The following is a 17,216-nucleotide window of genomic DNA, read 5'->3' as shown; positions in this document are numbered from 1 at the left end:
GGTAGATAGTCAGAGGCTTTCTTCGAGGCTGGAAGTGTCAATTAGTTGCCCTGCTATTATTTGTGTGGGACTGATTCAAAGTAGCTGAAATATTGCACTGGATGTTTGAACAGATTGGACTGGCCTTTGTTTAATGTGTCTCAATATTGTACGATCAGATTTTGCAAGATTTTGGATTGCAGTTTCTGCTACCTTCTATTCAGGACCTCAGGTTAAGAACTTAATTTCAGGTGACAACTGGGTGTCAGTTTGCTCATGTTAATGATCACTGAATCGACCTCGATGTGTCTCTCAACATGTTCCTTCAAATGATTCAACTAACTCAGTTAGCAGTGGTTATGGCTCCAAAATCTGGGAGCTGATTTATTGCCGTGTATTAGTATACAGTGGGAAGTATTGTTTCTTGTGCACTATACAGACAAAGCATACCGTTCATAGAGAAGGAAAGGAGACAGTGCAGAATGCAGTGTTACAGTCATAGCTAGGGTGTAGAGAAAGATCAACTTAATGCGAGGTAGGTCCATTCAAAAATCTGAAGGCAGCAGGGAAGAAGCTGTTCTTGAATCGATTGGTATGGGACCTCAGACTTTTGTATCTTTTTCCTGAAGAGAGAATGTCCGGGGTGCGTGGGGTCCTCAATTATGCTGGCTGCTTTGCTGAGGCAGCAGGAAGTGTGGACAGAGTCAATGGATGGGAGGCTGGTTTGCGTGATGGATTGGGCTACATTCACAATGTTTTGTAGTTCCTCGCAGTCTTGGGCAGAGCAGGAACCCATACCAAGCTGTTATATAACCAGAAAGTATGCTTTCTATGGTCCATCTGCAAAAACTGGAGAGAGTCGTAGCTAACATGCCAAATTCCTTTATGATCAAGAGAGCACAGTAAACAAGGCATTGTTAGCTCAGTGCTCAACTGTCATTTCATGTGATCTTAATGATCAGGATTTTTGGGATAATGGCACATATTCATTTCCAGTACTTGTGTCCAGATTTGGCTGTTGGGAAGTTGCTAAGGTCCTGGAGAAACAGCCATTGCCAAGTATTTCACTGGCTTGTAACTGACCAAGTCTGAACAAATAATTAATAAAGCTTATTTATTAGTGTCACAGTTAGGTTTACATCATCACAATGAAAATCCGCAAGTCAGCACACTCCGGCACCTGTTCAGGTATACTGAGGGAGAATTTAACATGGCTAATGCACCTAACCAGCATGATTTTCAGAGGAAACTGGAGCACCCGGAGGAAATCTATGCAGGCACGTGGGGAGAATGTGCAGACTGCACGCAGACAGTGACACAAGGCTGGAATTGAACCCAGGTGCCTGGTGCTATGAGTGTTGACCACTAAGCCACCGTACCTGTAGAACAAGTCTGTGCCAGGGCCTCACCAGGATGGCCACCCACAAGTCCAGTCAATTTTATCTCATTGCACTGACCATCTGGCTTCTCTTCCACAATCTTGAGTGCGTCAGGGAAGCCTTGGAGACACAGGAGCTGAATAAAACCTTGTACAATTAGAGTCTTGCCCAGTGACCTGCCTCTGCTGTTGCATTTTCCATTTCTTTGTTTGATGCTACAATGCTGAACGTTTCACTTAAATCAAATTGAATCGGTGTTCAACATTAATACCAGTGCAGTGCAGAGTGGAGAAATCCAGCGCATCAGAAACTCACTTCAGTCACTGGACAGCAAGTTTTGAATAAAAGGCGGCCTTTAGCAGAGACTGCTGATGTTTGGCTTGTGGGACAATGGGCACAACATGATTTTCATGGTATCACTGCCAAGGCCAACATGTAATGCCCATCCCTAATTGTCACTGAGTCACAGTTGAGAGTCAACCACATTGCTGTGGCTCTGGAGTCACATAGACCAGACCAGGTAAGGACATCAGTGAAACAGATGGGTTTTTATAACAGTGTCACTATTAGGCTTTTAATTCCAGATTTTTTTTAATTGAGTTTTCATTCAATAAATCATCACATCTTTTTTATTTTACAAAGAGTGACAATGCTTTTACAGTCATCATTTGACTTTTAATTTTGGATTTTTAGTGAAATCAAATTTCACCATTTGCTGTGGTGGGATTCGAACCTGGGTCCCTGGAGCATTACCTTGGGTCTCTAGGTTACTAGCCCAGTGAAAGAAAAAACCACTGCACCACCAATGAGATGGAGAATTTGGTTGAATGCAGCATTGGAATGATCAGTTGGGAGTGTGGTACGGTGGGGAGTCAGCCAGAGAATGATTCAGTCAAGAACATGGGTCGCTGGCTTCAAATTGTTTACATAGTTTAACGTTTATTGTGCCCCTCATTCATCGTACCCCTCATTCACCTCCAAATGCAATGATGGAGAAAGGTCTGCTGCTGGCATGCATGATATAACACCAAAAACTTTCGTTCAAATTATTCAATCCCTAAGGAGGCTATTCAGCCCATTGAGCCTGTGCTGACAACAATTCCACCCAGGCCCTATCCCTGTAACCCCAAGCTTACCCTAGTTAACCCTCCAACAATAAGGAGCAATTTAGCATGGCCAATCCATGTAACCCACACATGTTTGGACACGAGTGCTGATTAGGTGGATTGGCCCTTCTAAATTGACCCTTAGTGTCAGGGGAACTAGCTATGGTAAATGTATGGGGATAGAACCGGGGTGGGATTGTGGTCAGTGCAGTCTCGATGGGCTGAAAGGCCTCCTTCTGCACTGTATAATTCTATAACATGATTCCTTGTACCAAGGGACAGTTTATCATGGCCAATCCACCTAACCCGCACATCTTTAGACTGTGGGAGGAAACAGAGCACCCAGAAGAAACCCACACAGACACGGGGAGAATGTCTATCTGTGTGGAGTTTGCAGAGTGACCCGAGCCAGGAACTGAACCCAGATCCCTGGCGCTGTGAGGCAGCAGTACTAACCACTGTGCCACAGTGCTGGCCACAGCTTTAGCTGTGAACATTTTAAAGTTATTGCTCATTGAAGGATTCCTTTTATGGCACCAGAGTCTATAATCATTAGAGACAGATTTCAGACGATTCACAGAATAATCAACAAGGGAGATGAAGAGAATTTGCTTTTTATTACTACAATCTGGAATGCGCTGCCTGAGAAGCAGCTTCAATGCTAAAACTCAACTGGGAATTGGACAAATCCTTGGATAGGAAAGTTTGCAGGTTTTTGGGGAGGGAGTCGGGTTCTGGGACTAATTGAACAGATCCGTCTGAGAGTTGGCACAGACACGGCAGGCAGGATGATCCTCTTCTGTGTCTGCATGTTTGGATTGGCTGGGTGGATGGAGAACAAGGTGGAATACTAATAATGTTTTTAAAAAACGAAATGCTAATCATGTAGCACTCGTATAATCTCAACAGCAGGGCATCCTGCTTTTCAAAGAACAAACTGCTTATCATAATACTTCAAAGGCTGCAAGCAATCCTGAAATTTCACAGGTGGCAGCGTGCCAGGTGCAAATAGCAGCATCAGCCGACTTCCCGCTTCCAAAAGCATCGAGTGTCATTAAACACCGAGAAAAACAAAAATACAGCCATTTAAAACGGGAACTCAGAGCGCACGGCACAAGACAAGGCCATTCAATCCAATGTTTCCCTGCTGGTTCTCCCAGAGTGCCATCCAATCATTCCCACATTCCGTATCTATCCCCATATTGTATGGCTCCTGCTCTGCCCAAGACCGCAAGAAACTACAAAGGGTTGTGAATGTAGTCCAATCCATCACTCAAACCAGCCTTTCATCCCTTGACTCTGTCTACACTTCTCGCTGTCTCAGAAAAGCAGCCAGCATAATCAAGGACCCGGATATACTCTAGGGACCCGGGTTCAATTCTGACGTTGGGTCATTGTGCAAACTCTACAAAAGGTATTCTCCGTGTATCTGTGTGGGTTTCTTCTAGGTGTTCCAGTTACCTCCTCAGACATTCTCTCTTCCATCTTCTTCCATTGATAGAGATACAAAAGTTTGAGAACACGTACCAACCAACTCAAGAACAGCTTCGTCCCTGCTGCTATCAGGCTTTTGAATGGTCTCATGTTAAGCTGATCTTTCTTTTCACCCATCCTGCAACTACAACACTATATTCTGCACCCTCTCCTTTCCTTGCACCCTGTGTACTCTATGAATGGTACATTTTGGCCATGTAGCGTGCAAGATACAATACTTTTCACTGTATCCCAGTACATGTGACAATAAGTCAAATAACTCAGGAAGTCACCTGCAGAAGATGCCCATCCTAAGATGACGGTGTCGATGCACAATGAGCTTGGGTAACATCACAAGTCAAGGATGATGATTAAAAAAAATGACACTGCCTTTAAAATGAGAAAAGCATCTCAATGTGCTTCACGGGAAAGGTTAGCAAAATTTGACACCAGCCATGTCAGGAGATAAAAGGGAAGATGACCAAAAGATTGGCGAGGTGCATCTTAAGGGAGGAATATCAATTACACCAGATCCACAGAAGCAAGTCTTTCAGCCCAAAGGTTTGGGGCTGGTGTTTATACATCACACAATCTCTGTGCCATTCTGTCTACCTCATCACAGCCTTTCAGCGCATCTTTTTATTCCCTTTTCACTATGCACTCAACTAATTTCTTTTTCAAGCATCAAAGCTTCTCAGGTACTTCCTGCATTAGAGAATTCACAATAAATACATTTCTAATTTTCCTATTACATTTATCAGTGGCTACTGTGTATTTATCGCCCCCTGGATTTGGACTCCAATGAAAACATTTTCTTCACATTTACCCTACCCGTTCTTTTTTTTCATATATATAGAATCCCAACCGTGCAGAAGGCCATTCAGTCCATTGGGCCTGTGCCGACAACAATCCTACCTAGGCCGTATTCCCATAACCCCAAGTATTTTACACTGTTAATCCCCCTGGCATTAAGAGGTGATTTGCCAATAAAACTAACCCATACATTTTTGGAGTGCAAGGGGAAACTGGAGCACCCAGAGGAAACCCACACAGACATAGGGAGAATGTGCAAACTCCACACAGACAGTGACCTGAGGCTGGAATTGAATCCGGTCCCTGGCGCTGCAAGGCAGCAGTACGAACCACTGTGCTGCCCCAATTTTAAAGACTTCTATCTGGGCATCTTGAAAGTTTCTGCTTTTCTAAAGAAAAGAGCTTTGACCTGTCAGCTGAAATCTCTCTGCTCTGGCATCACATTTGTAAATCGTTTTTGCTTTTGCCCAGTGCTTCGTAGACAGAATGGCATGATGGCACAGTGGTTAGCACTGCTGCCTCTCTGTGCCAGGGATCTAGGTTCAAATCCGGCCTCAATGTGTGTTGAGTTTGCACATTCTTCCCATGTCTGCATGGGTTTCCCCTGGGTGCTCCAATTTCCTCCCACACACAAGATACGCAGGTTAGATGGATTGGCCATCCGAAGTTGTCCCTTAAGTGTCCAAAGATGTATGGATTGGGGGATTAGTGCAATAAATTTGTGGGGTTACAGGGATAGGGTCTGGATGATTTGTTCTGCCAGATGGTCAATTCAGACTTAGTGGGCTGAATGGCCTTCTCCTGCACTGTAGGGATTCTATGACATGTAACAGTACTTTAACCACCCAAGTTCTGCTGCAAGTTTGCCATGTTACTTCTGAATTCAAACTCCCTGAAATAAATACTAGTGCTTTGCTTACATTTGCTCATTTGAGAGTCTGCATGTAACAATTTGTTCGCCTGTATCCTTCGATCCCTATGCTTTTCTACCCCATTCAGTTGCTTATTTTTGTTGTTGGAGGTGCATCATCTCAACATTTGCCCCTTAGTGGCCCAGTCTGCAAGTTGTGTTTTCTTACATTAAGTTATATTATTCCTGAGAGGTAGCTGCATCATCTAGTTTATACAGTTACATCATTAATATGAATTCAATTTCAATAGCTACTCTCAATGTGTGAGACCATCGCCTCAGCACAATGCAAACAGTTCATTTAAGTCACTGGAACTAACTGCGCGGTACAGGAGACAGTAAAGACGATAAATGGTATGTTGGCAAGAGGATTTGAACATAGGGAAAGGGATGTTTTGTTACAGCTGTATAGGGCATTGGTGAGGCCACACCTAGAGTATTGTGTGTAGTTTTGGCATCCTTATCTGAGGAAGGATGTCTTTGCTACAGAGGGAGTACAGCAAAGGTTTACCAGGCTGATTCCTGGGATGGCAGGTCTGTCATATGTGGAGAGACTAGGATGGTTAGGGTTATATTCACTGGAATTTAGAAGAGCAAGAAAGGAGAAATTTATAACATTCTAACAGGGCTAGGCAGGGTTGATTCAGAAAGAATGTTCCCGATGGTGGGGGGAATCTAGAACTAGGGGTCATAGTTTGAGGATAAAGGGGTAAAACTTTTAGAACTGAGGTGAGGAGAAATTTCTTCACCCAGAGGATGCTGCATGTGTGGAATTCACTCCCACAGAAAGTATTTGAGACCAAAACGTTGTCTGATTTCAAGAAGAAATTAGATACAGCCAATAGGGCTAAAAGCATCAAGGAATATGGGGGAAGGGAGGATCAGGATATTGAATTCAATGATCAGCCATGATCAAAATGAATGGCAGAGCAGGCTCAAAGGGCCGAATGGCCTCCTCCTGCTTCTGGTTTCTATTACTTTTCCTATGCAAGTCTCTCATGAGGTTGCAATTTCCGAGAGATAAGGAAAGAAGGCACTGCCTTCTTCAGTCCCTCTCCCTTTGACCCATAAAACAACAGTTCATCAAATGTTGTTCTTGCTTCCTTCCAAACAGCTGGGGGGGGGGGGGGGGGGGGGGGGGAAGTTGAAGCCCAGTGATACCTGTCCTGTCTCAAGATTTCAGCTACCCTCCCATTTACGATGCCGGTACCCAACCACAGTGCCGTGGGACAGTCAGCACCAACTCAAAAGCACATCCTCAGGGCTCGGGCAAATCAAGCACAAGTTTTAAAAAAAATTAATACAACTCTATCTGCAAGGCAACATTGTTGGCCAGTTTAATAAGGTTAAAGTAATTTTTATTACTTGAAAACCTTTTGCAGCTGATATTCAACTGGCAAATCTCAGTAGAAATAGATAAGAGTTATGTTCAGCACTGTCCATCTGTGTTTTGCTTTGCTGGATCAGTGTCAGTCTTTATCATTGCTAAGCTTCGAATTTGCTTTTGTCAATAATTTAATGAGTTGATTAATAGATTTTTGATTTTTCTCACACTGTATTCCATTTATAAACGTGAAATTTTTGATTTGATTTATTATTGTCACATGTATTAGCACAGAGGGAAAGTATTCTTTCTTGTGCTTCATACAGACAAAGCATACCATTCATAGAGAAGGAAAGGAGACGGTGCAGAATGTAATGTTACAGTCACAGCTAGGGTGTAGAGAAAGATCAACTTAGTGTGAGGTAGGTCCATTCAAAAGTCTGATGGCAGCAGGGAAGAAGCTGTTCTCGGTCACCAAAGTAAAATAGGAATCTAAATGTGTATCTCATCATATTTCCAAGTTCAGAAGATTCACTGCTTCCATCCAATGTTTGTTTTACCAGGCTTTGGCCATCTGCTATGATACTGGTGTGTGTGTTCTGGCCATAGAGGTATAAAGTAAAAGGTAAGGTCATCATAGTCCCAGATGACCATAGGCTGCTGTGTCCTTCTGAGGGGGGAGAACTGACTAATGGTGGTTTAATCCAAGGATCACCAATCTCAGGCAAGGGGCAAGGTTGAGAAGGTGGGGCCTTCGTGAATAATCTCAGCCAGTACAGGAATTGAACCTGCACTGCTGGCATTGCTGTGCACGATGAACCAGCCACCCAGCCAACTGAACTAACTTACCCCCAATAGAGATAAACAGCACAGAAAGACCCTTCAGTCTATCACGTGTGTGCTGGTCAAAGACAAACCACCTCACTTGTCAAATCCCATTTTTCAGCACTTGGCCAATAGCCTTGTGCACTTTGGCATCACAAGTGCACACCTAAACACTTAAGAGGGTCTCTGCCTCCGTCACCCTTTCAGGATGAATGCTCCAGACTCCCTTTGGGTCAAAAGGTCTTTCAGAATTGCTTCAAATTTTGCTTATTGACTACGCTCCTGTGAAAGGTTTTGGGACACTATGTTAAAAGTGCTAAATAAATTCAAGCTTATTATTTAAGTCATGTTCATGTTACAATATAAGATCAGGAGGAAGTTACTTAGCTCTTCAAACCGGGTCACCATTCAACCAGATCTGATTTTGATTTGGTTTGATTTATTATCACATGTACTAACAGTGAAAAGTATTGTTTCTTGCACACTATACAGGCAAAGCATACCTTACATAGAGAAAGGAAGGAGAGGGTGCAGAACGTAACGTTACAGTTTTAGCTAGGGCGTAGAAAAAGATCAACTTAATGCAAGGTAAGTCCATTCAGAAGTTTGACAGCAGCAGGAAAGAAGCTGTTCTCAAGTCGGTTGGTATGTGACCTCAGACTTTTGTATCTTTTTCCCCAATGGAAGGTGGTGGAAGAGAGAATGTCCAGGGTGCGAGGGGTCCTTAACTATGCTGGCTGCTCTGAGGCAGCTGGAAGTGTAGACAGTTTCAATGGGCAGGAGGCTGGTTTGCATGATGAACTGGACTTGATTCATTATCCTTTGTAGTTTCTCGCAGTCTGGCGCAGAGCAGGAGCCATACCAACCTATGATACGAACAGAAGGAATGCTTTCTATGGTGCATCTGTAAAAGTTGAAGACAGTTGTAATGGACGTACCAAACATCCTTAGTCTTCTGAGAAAGTAGAGGCATTGGCGGGCTTTAACTGTATAGTGTTGGCATGCGGGTACCAAGGCAGGTTGTTGGTGATCTGGACACTTAAGAACTTGAAGCTCTCGACTATTTCTACTTCATCCCCATTGACAGAGATAGACGTATGTTCTTTACTACACTTCCTGAAGTCATGGCTGAGCTGTAGCTCAACTCCATTTACCTGCCTCAAGGGCAATTAGGGATGGGCAACAAATGCTGGCCTTGCCAGTGACACCCTTAGCCCACAAAACAAATATATTTTAACAACCTTAAGTCCCCAGACTGTTTTGCAACTGGGACAGCAACAGTAGCCAAATCTCCTAAATGGCATCCTGTTTAGAACCATGAACAAGTATTAAAACCATTGGTGCTTGTGGACTCATCAACAATTCTCATCCTTAAGACGATGTCAAGACTTTCTATACGAGCGTGGAATGAGGATGTGGTGTAAACACAAGGTTAGGATTCCCACCGCTGTTTATTACAGAAACTCTCAATTTTTCTTCTTGCTGAACATGGAAACATCCAGACAGCTGTGCAGATTGTCAGAATAGGCTTGCATATTTATGAAAAGCCTAGAAGCCAATTTCCAGCCAGTCCTTGTGGAGCAGGAGTGAGTAATTAACCAGACTAATGCACAGCGCCTGCTGCACAGCTAACCTCCTGGTCTCCGTGAACAGATCAAATGGGTTTCAGAGCGATCGAGCAAGGACGCAAATTATTGCATTTGTTCTCAACTACCGGCAGTTCAATCCCAGGCTGACCCCTCCCCCTCCCAGGGATTGTCTCCAGCATCTTAAACACCCCATCATGTTTTAAGCTGTTGGATCCTTGGATTCTGCTCAAGAAATCCCAGAATACAGCTCCTTTATATTGTCGCCACTGGCGAAGGCACATTGTTGGAACCCTTCTTGGTGAACCGTTAAATGCCCCAAGGCCAAACCACAGGTTAATCTGTCCACGTTGCTGGACCTTTGAGACAAAGAACAGTCTTAGCCATTCGAGCGAGTTCCTTCTCCACTGTTGAACAAACAAGCCCAGAATGTGGGCAGCCAAGGAGAAATTAAATGAATTTTGGATATTTAACTGGCAGCACAACGTGTGGCTTCTTTGTCTTGTATACACTTTCATCCTTCTGTCTGAGTGGGTGTCCATTTGTCCAGAGTACGTGTCCATACACCTGTCTGTCTGCGTCCCTGCCAGTCTGTGCCTGCGGAGCTTTACATTCATACCAAAAATAATAAATATTCTGAGAATTGCCCACTGTGGGATTGGGGTGAGAGTGCAAGAGAAGGACAGTGTGTGTGAGGGGAAGCACAGAGACAGAGAGCAAGTGAGAATGAAGCAGATAGTTTGCAAAGTGTTTCTCGATGGGACCAAATCAAGGTATAATTTTACAATGCTTCAATATTTGAGCCAATTACCATGAAGCGGTGGTGGGATGGTTTACAGGGGTTAATGATATTCACTCTCAGACAGACAACGTACAATGTGTTCCTGAGCACTGTGGAATCAGGGTGCAGTTTGCATCCATGATGATTTGTTTGTGAAATGACAATTTGCAGAGAGAAGAATAACTCCTCCTGATAACAGCTTTCTATCAGGATCATTTGATCTGTCGACACTCCGACCACAAGAATCACAACAGCAATCACAATCCCCCTGAAAGTGATGGAACAAGGGAATAATTTCAGTGTTTACTAAATGTGGAAAACATCGCTGACTGAAATATATTCTGCTTACTGAATTAAATGAGGATGTGGAAATGTGCATAGAATTTACAGCAGGGAATAGGCCTTTCAGCCTAAGTGGCCCATACTGGTGTTTACTCTCAATGTGAGTCTCCTCATCTCCCCACAACAGCACACCAGCATATTTGTTTATTTTTTCATCATAGGAACATATAGCTTCCCTTTCAATCACCCCAACAACTCTTGCTGTAATGAGCTGCAGATTCTGACCACTACATGGTAAACAGTTGCTCCAGAATACCCTTCCAGAGGCAATCTTGTATGGACAACCATCTATTTTGATCTTTGCCACTAGTAGAAGCTCTTTCTCAAAGTCTTCTCTTTCAAATTCTTAAAGATGGACATCAGAGTACCCCCTTTTCACGTGAAGAAAGCCTCGACTTAGAATTATATAGTGCAAAGGGTGACCATTTGGCCCATCGAGTCTGCATAGTCTACAATCCCACCTAGGCCCTATCCCCTTAACCCCACACTAGCTAGTCTCCGACACCAATGGACAATTTAACATGGCCAATCCACCTAACGTGCACATGGTTGACTGACCATGCTAAATTGTACTTTAATATCAGTGGACTAATATTGTAAATACACGGCATTACTCGAATAGGGCTTGGGTGGAATTGTCGTCAGTGCAGGCTCGATGGGCCAAATGGCCTCCTTCTGCACTGTAGAGATTCTACATCTTTCAGACTGTGGGGGGAAATGCACGCAGACACGGGGAGAATGTGCAGACGCCACACAGACAGTGATCCCAGCCAGGAATTGAACCTGGGTCCCTGGTGCTGAGGCAGCTGTGTCAACTTGTTCAGTCTTTCTCAATGGTTATCGCCTCTCAGTTCTAGTGTCATTGTTGCAAACGGTTTATGCATTTCTCCAGTATCTCCACAGCACGGCTGTTAATGAGCAGGGCTAATGATCACCAGCCACCACGCTCACCTGCCTAAAAGCGACGTTGCAAAACCTAACTCTGGTACGGTCGCAACTTTCTTCCGAGCGTCATCTGCCACACATCCCACTCTCTGCTCTGCCCATCACTACAGAAGCAGCCCCTCCTTCACTGTCAGTATAACCCTATGGGCCTCACAAAAGAGCCAGCCATCTGTCCCCAGCACCATCTGTCCTGCCACTCTCACAACCAGCCTGCGTACCAACCAGAAAAATCACCTATGATCTGCTCTGTAAACCACAGAAGTGCCAGCCTGTGTAATAATCAATCTCACACAATTTCAGACACATCCATCTTATTCTCCAGGCACCTGCACCATTCTGTATCATCTCTAAGAGACGTGAAGAGGAAACAGTCCAATAATTTTCAATCGGCAACTCAAGAGCAGCAACCTGATGTCAGGACTCCAAGTTTGGAAAGGAAAGTGAAGGAAGAATGAGGGAGCATGGTTTCGGAATCAGGGGGTCTCCCACTTAGTGCAGAGGTGATTTATTATTATTGCCACATGTATTAACATACAGTGGACAGTATTGTTTCTTGCACGCTATACGAAGCATACCGTTCATGGAGAAGGAAACGAGAGAGTGCAGAATGTAGTGTTAGTCACAGCTAGGGTGTACAAAAAGATCACCTTAGTGTGAGGTAGGTCCATTCAAAAGTCTGACAGCAGCAGGGAAGAAGCTGTTCTTGAGTTGGTTGGTACGTGACCTCAGATTTTGTATCTTTTCCCAATGTAAGGTGGAGGAAGAGAGAATGTCCGGGGTGCGTGGGGTCCTGAATTATGCTGACTGCTTTGCTGAGGCAGCAGGAAGTGCAGACAAAGTCAATAGGTGGGAGGCCGGTTTGTGAGATGGATTGGGTTACATTCTTGAGTTTTTGTAGTTTCTTGTGGTCTTGGGCAGAGCAGGAGCTCATACCAAGCTGTGATACAACCAGAAAGAATGCCTTCTACAGTACATCTGCAGAAGTTGGAGAGTATCATGGCTGACATGCCAAATTTCTTTAGCCTTCTGAGAACGTAGAGGCATTGGTGGGCTTTCGTAACTATAGTGTCAAGATGGGGGGGGGGACCAGGACAAGTTGTTGGCGATCTGCACACCTAAAGACTTGAAGCTCTTGACCCTTTCTACTTTATCCCCGTTGATGTAGTCAGGGGCATTTCTCCTTTACGCTTTCTGAAGTCAATGACAACGATGCCCCACGAGAAGTTCGGTCATTGGTCTTCTACAATCTCTTCCACAGCAAGCAGCAGAGGCTCACCTTGGATTATATTTAAGGCTGAGTGAGATAGATTTGTGCGCCTGAATGAAGAGGGGTGGGGAAGAGACCAAATGGCCTCCTCCTGCTCTTTATGAACAGCCATCTAGCCAAAACGTTCATTTTGCTTTGGGTGGCACGGTGGCACTGTGGTTCACGCTGAGGCCTCACGGTGCCAGGAATCCGAATTCACCTCTGGCCTCAGTTCACCGAGTACAGTTTGCACGTTCTCCCTGCATCTGCGTGGATTTCCTCCGGGTGCTCCGATTTCCTCCCACAGTCCAAAGATGTGCAGGTTTGGTGGATTGGCCATGCTAAATTGACCCTTAGTGCCAGGGGGTGGGGGCAGCACTCACCCCAATGTCTCTGGGAACTGACAGCTGCCTTCAGCACCCTACTTTTTTGCAACCGGGTTATAGACCAATCTAATGTCCCACAGGTAAGATCAGAAGGGCTGACAGGATCCCCATGGACAGCAGTTTTAATGAGTATTGATGTGCTACAAAGGAATGCAAAATGGCATTCACAGCACCATGGGAAGATTGACCAATCATTAGGCTGCCAATGGGAGAATTGTCACATGATTTTTCCACCAACAGCTTTGACATTTTGGCTGCCGTGACATTCTCCACACGCCCATCAAACCCACCGCAGGCCTGTTGGGAGAATTCCATCCAGGCTCTGAGGAATTAACCATGAGTGGCAGACTGTGTCAATTATATACTAGCAATGGGCACTAATTGGGAATACGCTGAACTCATCTCCTGACTCTGCTCAACATCTCCACCCATCGACAAAGCGCCTGTCAGAAGCCTAATGGAATGCTTTCCATTTGCCTGGAAGAGTGCAGCTCCAACACTCAAGAAGATTGACACCATCCAAAGAAAAGCAGCCCGTTTGATTGGCATCATATTTACCATTTCCAACATTCACTCCCTCCACTACCAACGCGCTTTGGCAGCCTTGTACACCAACTTACAAGGTGCACCGCAGCAACTCACCAAGGCTCCTTCACAAGAACCGATTAAGAGAGTAACCAGCGAGGATATGGAGATTTCTGTCAGGGCCCCAGCAATTTCCTCCCTTGCCCCTCTGTGTTCTGGGGCGTTTCCCATCAGGCCCCGAGGACTTGTCTACTTTAATGTTTTTCCATGATTTGCCATGCTAAATTGCCCCTTAGCGTCAGGGGGACCAGCTTGGGTAAATGCAAGGGGTTACAGGGGACAGGGCCTGGATGGGATTCTGGTTGGTGCAGACCCAATGAGCCAAATGGTCTCCTGCTGCAGTGCAGGATTCTATAATCTCGATCGAAGCAAATGGTGTCTGGGTTAGGAGACGCCCATCTGCAAAGTGCCTCTCTGCAAATGAATGTCTGTAAAAGACTGGATCTAGTGTTATCCTTCACCACCTGGCTTTCTGGAATACAACTGACTGTGATTTCTTTTCACAAGCTGAAGGAAATTAATTGCAGATTTTCATTCAGAAAATAAAAGGAACTCAAACAAATCCGCCGAGACTCTTAGAAAGAGAAAATGGTCCTGGTTACTTCTGTAAGGCATATAAAAGTGCATGTCGGGATAATTTTGCCTTTTTGGCAATGGGTGGCACTGCTACCTCACAGCACCAGGGACAGGGGTTCAATTCCCAACTTTGGTCACTGTGTGGAGTTTGCATGTTCCCCCCGTGTCTGCGTGGGTTTCCGTCCGGGTGCTCCGATTTCCTCCCACAGTTCAAAGATGCGTGGGTTAGGTTGATCAGCTGTGCTAAATTGCTCCTTAAAATATGTGGTGTTACGAGGATCAGGTCTGGGTGGGATTGTTGTCCGTGCAGGCTCGATGGGCTGAGTGGCCTCCTCCTGCAGTGTAGGGATTCTATGATTCTGCACAGGAGACTTATCACATTGCCTTCCAATCACACAATGAGGTTACCCATTGGGAAAGGCCAGATTGGGCCAATGAGTGCATGGATATGGAGTTTATTGCATGGACTGAACCAGGATGACACTCCCACAGGGTTTACAAATCCTTAAACGTCTATGCCTTCACTAGTACCGAGAACAAGCTGTACTACTTTCAAAGTTCAAAACTAAACCGACTGCCCGCATTCCTCAAAACACCACTCAAGTTTATTTGCAATAAAACCAGTTTTCCCACAGACAGAACTATTAAAGTTTACAGCTGCAGTGTGTGTCAGCTCTTTGCTGGAATAATCCAACACAGTTCCACTGCCCTGCTCTCTCCCCATAGGCCCCCATCTCTCGCTGTCTCTGCTTCAAATGTTTTAACAGCTCTGCTTTTAAAAGGATGTGATGTTCTCTGCCTGAACTGCTCCCTGTGGAAACACACAGCACACATCAACACACTCGCTCCACGCGATAGAGTGATGTACCCTCCCCCAGCAATTCCACCCCTTCACCCCCATCAACCACTCACCTACCAGAGAGAAGTCATTGCTTATTAACCTGTAACACCATCAGTGTATTTGAACACACTACAGATTTCTGGTACTTGTTCTGAAACACCTGTATGTATTTCACTGGTGAAGTACAGAGCTTAATTACTTATTCTCAATACCACTTGCATCAAAATTACATTTTCAGCACTTCCATTAAACACAATGAAAATTTACAGTATTGTGTTAAACACTCAGGTAATCATATCCCAACATTTAAGCCTTGTGATTTTGGAATGTCATAGCATAATGAACAGCTTAGAATCACTACAGTGCAGGAGGCAGCCATTCGGCCCATCGAGTCGGCACCGACCACAATCCCACCCAGGCTCTTTTCCCGTAACCCCAACCCTGCTAATCCCCTGATACTAAGGGGCAATTTAGCATGGCCAATCCACCTAACCCGTATATCTTTGGATTTGGGAGGAAACCAGACAACTGGAGGAAACCCATGCAGACACAGGGAGAATGTGCAAACTGCTCAGAGGTTGGAATCGAACCCAGGTCCCTGGCGCTGTGGGGCAGCAGTGCTAACCACTGTGCCACTTTAAAGTAATTGCTCTGTAAATAAGGGTATTGCAAACAATAAGCAAAGCATGCTAAACCTTAACAAATCTCTAGTTAAGTCTTATAGTGTGCACACAATTCCCAATTTCAAACAGAACAAGCAACTCAAGACGGTGCATCTCGTGAGATGCTGGCCTTCAGCAGCAGTAGAATTGGACTCAACTATCTGGCCGACATATCCCCCCGCACTCCACCTCCTCTCCCCCCCAACCCCCCCCCCCACCCCCTCAACTCTACCATTACCAACAAGCCAGAGGATCAAGCCTGCTTCAATGAAGAATGCAGGAGGACGTGCCCAAAGTAGCACCAGGCATACCTAAACACGAGGTGTCAACCTGTTGGAGCCATAACACAGGACTGCATGCATGTCACAAATAGCAAGTGATAGTCAGAGCTAATCAGTTAGACCAATGGATCAGACCAAAGTTCCGCAAGTCCTACTACATCTAGTCTTGAATGGTGGTGGACAATTAAACAACTCACTGGAGGAGGTTCCACAAATATCCCCATCCTCAATGACGGAGGAGCCCAGAGTCTCAGTGCCAAAGAGAAGGTTGAAGGATTTGCAACAATCTTTAGCTATAAGTGCCAAGAGGATGATCTACCCCAGCTTCCTCTGGAGGTCCCCAGCATCAGAAATGCCAGTCTTCAATTTAGTTCCCTTCACATGATGTCAGGAAACAGCTGAAGGCGCCGGATACTGCACAGCCCATATACAGTCAAGCTTGGGTGGCAAGTAACATCCATGCCAGGTAATGACCAGCTCCAATAGGAGAGCATCCAACCCTTTTGCGTGGATGTTCAATAGCATTATCAATATTGAATCTTCCACTATCAACATCCCAGGAATTATCATTGACCAGAAACAGAACCAGTCAGGTTTTACTGTGGCTACAACAGCAAGCCAGACACAGGGAGTTCTGCAGCAAGTAACTCACCTCCTGACTCCACACAATCTAGCGACTATCCACAAGGCACAAGCCAGGAGTCTCATGGAATACTCTCCACTTGTCTGGAGGGATGCAGCTCCAACAGCACTCAAGCAGCTCAACACCGTCCACAGCGAAGCAGCCCAGTTGACTGGCACCACATTCACTACCTCCAACATTGTCTCCCTCCACTACCAACACAGAGGCAGCAGTGTGGGCCAATCTACAAGATGCACTGCAGCAACTCACCAAGGCTCCTTCAACAGCACCTTCCACACCTGCAAACTCTACCATCTTGAAGGGCAAGAGTAGAAGATCGATGGGAACACCGTCGGACTAGCGTGGAAAAATCATCATCATCAGTGGGTCAAAATTCTGAACACCCTACCAAGTCGCACTGTGGTTGTACTTACACCGCAGGGGCTACAGCAGTTCAAGGCAGCAGCTCATCACCACCTTCTCAGGGATAATTAGGGATGGGCAATAAATGTTGGTCTAGCCAGCAATGCTCCACATCCCATGAAAGTATTTGA

General features: G+C 45.2%; 1 protein-coding gene across 1 annotated transcript in view; it reads right to left on the bottom strand.

Moving 5' to 3' along the window:
* Positions 1 to 17,216, bottom strand: part of cdh23 (cadherin-related 23) — a 767,458-nt gene that overhangs the window by 627,703 nt on the left and 122,539 nt on the right. The window lies entirely within an intron of this gene.

This window comes from Carcharhinus amblyrhynchos, chromosome 31 (genome assembly GCF_965287045.1).
Source record: "Carcharhinus amblyrhynchos chromosome 31, sCarAmb.v2.hapA, whole genome shotgun sequence".
In the NCBI taxonomy this organism is placed as follows: domain Eukaryota; kingdom Metazoa; phylum Chordata; class Chondrichthyes; order Carcharhiniformes; family Carcharhinidae; genus Carcharhinus; species Carcharhinus amblyrhynchos.
The sequence above is the reverse complement of the archived record's forward strand: the minus strand, read 5'-3'. Positions and strand labels throughout refer to the sequence as shown.